This window comes from Orycteropus afer, unplaced genomic scaffold (genome assembly GCF_000298275.1).
Source record: "Orycteropus afer afer isolate SDZICR_OR568_19922 unplaced genomic scaffold, OryAfe1.0 scaffold00045, whole genome shotgun sequence".
Taxonomy (NCBI): Eukaryota; Metazoa; Chordata; class Mammalia; order Tubulidentata; family Orycteropodidae; genus Orycteropus; species Orycteropus afer.
This window is the reverse complement of record NW_006921632.1, coordinates 11969600-11974879: the sequence shown is the minus strand read 5'-3', so window position 1 is coordinate 11974879 and position 5280 is coordinate 11969600. Positions and strand designations below refer to the sequence as shown.

At 34.9% G+C, this 5280-nt stretch overlaps 1 protein-coding gene across 1 annotated transcript in view; it reads right to left on the bottom strand.

The window, feature by feature from the left end:
* The window catches only part of ADAMTS20 (ADAM metallopeptidase with thrombospondin type 1 motif 20), a 262945-nt gene that overhangs the window by 20506 nt on the left and 237159 nt on the right, over positions 1 to 5280 (bottom strand). The gene's annotated exons all lie outside the window — the stretch shown is intronic.

The following is a 5280-nucleotide window of genomic DNA, read 5'->3' as shown; positions in this document are numbered from 1 at the left end:
AAAAAAAAAAAAAAAAAGAAGGAAAAATAATAGCAGGAGTGGCAATATTAATTTCTGATAAACTTGACTTTAAGACAAAAACCACCAAAAAAGGAAAGAAACTATATTATGAAATTATTAAAGGATCAACTGAACAAGAGGACATAACCATAATAAATATCTATGCAACCACTGAAAGAGTCCCAAAATACATAAATCAGACTTCACTGGAATTGAAAAGACAAACAGATGAATCCAGAGTAATATTAGAGACTTTAATACACTACTTTCAATGAAAGATAGAACTGGAAGAAACTCAACAAGGTGCAGAAGAACTAAACAATACAATTCACCAACTTGACCTTATAGACATCTACAGAGAACTTCACCCAACAAGAGCAATATAGGTTCTTTTTCAGTGCATGAAACATTCTCCAGGATAGACCATATGTTAGGCCACAAAGCAATCCTCAATAAATTTAAAAACATTGAAATACTGTAAAGTATCTTGTTGGGTCACAATATTTAAAAATTAGAAATCAGCAATAGGAAGGTAAACAGAAAAGGAGCAAAGACATGGAAAGTAAATGAAACTTTCCTTATAAATGACTGGGTAATAAAGGAAATTAAAAAATGAAATAAAAAAATTCAGAACACAACATACCAAAATCTTTGGGACGCAGCAAAAGCCATGATCAGAGGCAAATTTATACCTATAAATGCACACATCAAAAAAGAAAAACGTGCCAGAATCAACATGTTAACTCAACATCTCCAACAATTAGAAAATGACAGCAAGAAAAGCCCACAGTCACTAGAAGAAAGGAAATAATAAAGATTCAAGAAGTCAATAAAGCAGAAAATAGAAAAAAATCAACAAGACTAGAAGTTGGTTTTTTGAAAAGATTAATACACTTGACAAACCACTGGTAAATTTAACAAAGGAAAAGAAGAGAATACAAATGACATGAATAAGAAATGAAATGGGTGACATCACACAGAACCAACTGAAATAAAAAGGATAATATCAGGATACTATGAAAAACTATACTCAAACAAATTTGAAAATCTGGAAGAAATGGATAGATTTCTAAAAACACACTACTTACCTAAACTAATACAGATTGAGGTGGAAATGTTGATCAGATCCATAACAAAAGAAGAAATTGAACAGGTCATTAAAAAAAAATTACCAACAAAAAAAAAGTCATGGCCCAGATGGTTTCAATGGAGAATTATACCAAACATTCAGAGAAGAACTGACACTAACCCTACTCAAACTATTTCACAACATAGGATGGAATCCTCCCAAATTCATTTTTTGAAGTAAGCATAACCTTGCCACCAAAACCATGCAAAGACATCACTAAAAAGGAAAACTATAGACCAATATCCCTCATGAATACAGATACAAAAATCTTCAACAAGGATAATCCTGGAGCCCTGAGCTTTGAAAGGAAGTATACAGAAATGGATTAGGTGTCAACTAGTGGAAAAACCTGAATGAAAAGAGTCAGTACAGAGATGGTCGGAGCAGTGGACTATCAGCTACTCTGACAGGACCAACAGCCTGAATATTTCAAAATGGTGCTGGGACCTGAGAATTGACCTAAAGATTAGCTCTGGTCACCAAGGGCTGCAAGGATGACTGCTCTGCTGGCCGATGACTAGGAAGGGAAACAGCAAGGAAGGAGACAACCTGAGCTGTGTACTTTTGGCTTTTCAGAGGGTGCAGTCATTTTGATTGTTTACAAGTGGTGGCCATTTTAGATATTTAAAGGGACTGAGGGCACAGTCATTTTGAATGTTTACAAGTGGGGGCCATTTTAGATTTTAAAGTGACCTAATAGGCTTCATTTGCCAAGACGACAGAGACATACAGGAGGCAGACAACAGGAAAGGAGACAGGTGGTAAGTGTATAAGTGCAGCCAACTAGTGAATAGAGGAGCATAGCACAGTTCTCTGTTTACATAGCTAATATACAAAGAAAACAAACACCATGGGCAAGTTACTCCAACATATAATCATCAATTAAATATAAACACAAAAATGGCACAGTGTTTTGGAGACAACAGAGCATCACAGTCCACACAAAGAAGCAAGATAAAGCAGGAGAAACAAGGGACTAAGATACAGACCCAAAATACATCCCTGAGAAAGATGCAGCATTGAAAATCTGGAATTCAAAAGAATTATATTTAGGTATCTTCAAGGAATTGAGAGACAAATTAAGGAAAACACTGACAAAATTAAGGAAAACACAGAGAAAACCCTTGAACAATTTCAAAAGACAACACAAGAACAAAATGACAAAATTCATGAAAAATTAGAAATGATACAAAATCTACAGACAGAAATCCAGAAGATTAATACTAAGTTTTCAGAAATAGATAACACATTGAAAGGCAAAGGAGTAGAATTGAATCAATGGAAGAAAGAATTAGTGAGACTGAAGGCAAATACCTCAATACTTCTATGGAAGGGGATCAATCAGAAAAAAGATCAAAATAAAATGAAGATAGCCTAAGGTTCATGTGGGATACTATCAAAAGGAATAATCTACGTATAATCAGAATTCCAGAACAGGAAGAGACAAATTAAACCACAGAAAAAAATTGTCGAAGATTTGTTGGAAGAGAATTTTCCTGCTATGATGAAAGATGAGACTATATCCATTCAAGAAGTTCAGAAAACCCCAAACAGGAAAGACCCCAAAAGAAAATCACCAAGACATATCATCTTCAAACTCACCAAAACCAAAGACAAAGAAAGAATCCTGAAAGCAGCACAGGAAAAACAAAACATTACCCACAAGGGACAACCAATAAGACTAAGCTCAGATTTCTCCACGGAAACCAAGCAGGTGAGAAGACAATGGGACAGTATATATAAAACCTTGAAAGAGAAAAATTTCCAATCAAGAATTATATAACCAACAAAATTGTCCCTCAAATATCATGGTGAAATCAGGACATTTCCAGATAAGCTGAAATTAAGGGAATTTGTTAAAATCAGACTAACCTTACAAGAGATGCTAAAGAGAGTCCTTTGGACAGAGAACCAACAACAGCAAACAACCACTAACCATTAACACGTATGATGACATAACCCAGAAATCAACCCAGTTATAAAAGTATCCAAAGCAGATAAGCCTACAAGATTGTAAAAAGGGAACCAGAGACATCAGTGGACAAATAAGGACAACTACAAACCAAAGAGGGAAAAAATTGTGTAGTTACAGAACTTTTAAATGGTAGAGAAGTCAAGATAATTACAAGAATGAAGGGACTGTTCTAAACTTGAGAAGAATATTATAAATTACAGAGTAATCTCAAAGAAAAATGATAAACTTCACACCAAAATAAAAAAGAGGACCAGTACAAATATTTAGCAAATACTAAAACAATAGCAATGAAGGAAGTGACAGCATGATTCATTTAAAAAAAAAAAAAAAATGAACTCAGCACAGAAAATTATATGGAACCAAGAAATCAACACCACGAAAAAGTACATAACAAAATGACAGCAAAAAATTCATACTTGTCGATAATTACTATGCAACAATAAAGAATAATGTAGAATCTGCAAAACACTGCATAACATGGATGAATTTGGAGGACATTATGCTGAGTGAAATAACTTAATCACAGAAGGACAAATATAGTATTAGTTCATTATTGTAAAAAGTCAAGGAAAGGTTTATAGATGGAAGGAAAATTTCTTTGTTGGTCACTAGGGATGGGAGGGGAGGGGATGGGAGGGAACACTGCAAAAAAAAAAAAATGAATTGACCCATGTCACTTTAGTTTTGTGTATTTCACTGTAAATAAATTATATTTCAATAAAATGCATTTAAAAAATAAATCTTCATTACAATAAGACAGTGCAGTACATACATAAGCCAGTAACACAGGCATTTATTATGTCCACTAAGATATATTTATTATAGGTTATATATGTACTGTGCCATTATACACCGGGCAGTACAATTGCTTTGTAAAAAAAAAAAAAAAATCTTCAACAAAATTCTAGCCAATAGACTCCAGCAATATATCAAGAATATAATTCATTATGACTAAGTGGGGTTCATATCAGGTATGGAAGGATGGTTCAACATTAGAGAAACAATCAATATCATCCATCACATAAATAAAACAAAGGAAGAGAACCACACAATCATATCAACTGATGCAGAAAAGGCATTTGATAAAATCCAACACCCTTCCCTGATAAAAACTCTCAGCAAAATAGGAATATAAGGGACATTCCTCAACACAATAAAGGGCATATATGTAAAACCAACAGCCAACATTATTCACAATGGAGACACTGAAAATTTCCCCTTGCAAATAGGATGCCCTTCTATTCAGCACTTCTATTCAATGTTGTATTGGAAGTCCTACCCAGGGCAATAAGGTAAGAAAGGGAAATCAAAGGCATCCAAATTGGTAAGGAAGAAATCAATCTCTATTTGTTGATGATATGATCCAATATCTAGAAAACCCAAGAGACAGTAAAAACAAAAACTACTGGAACTAATTGAGAGATTTAACATAGTGGCAGGATACAAGATCAACATCCAACAATCAGTTGGATTCCTCTACACCAGAAAAGAGATCGCTGAAAAAGAAACGAGGAAATCGATACCATTTGCAATAGCTACCAAATAAATAAATAAAATACTTGGGAATAAACCTTACCAGGGACAAAAAAGACCTGTATAAACAAAACTACAAAACACTAAATCAAGAAACCATGACGGATCTACAGAAATGGAAAAACATATCATGCTCGTGGATAGGAAGATTGAACATTGTGAAAATGTCAATTCTACCCAAAGCAATCTATACATTCAATGCAATACCAATTAGATCCCATCAACATTCTTTAAGGATATGGAAAAATCAATCACTAATTTTATATGGAAGAGCTCTGGTGGAGTAGTGCGTAAGGCATTTGACTACTAACCAGAAGGCTGGTGGTTCAAGGAAAGAGACCTTAAATAAGAAAAGCACTATTGAAGAAGAAGAACAGAGTTGTTTTTGTTGTTGTTAAGTGCCGTCGAGTCATTTCCGACTCATAGTGACCCCATGCACAGCAGAACGAAACACTGCCCGATCCCGCGCCACCCCACAATCCATGCTATACTCGAGCCCATCATCGCAGCCACTGTATCAATCCATCTCCCTGAAGGCCTCCTCCTCTTTCGTCGACCCTCCACCCTACCAAGCATGACATCCTTCTCCAGGGAATGGTCCCTTCTTACAACATGACCAAAATAGGTGAGACGAAGTCTGGCC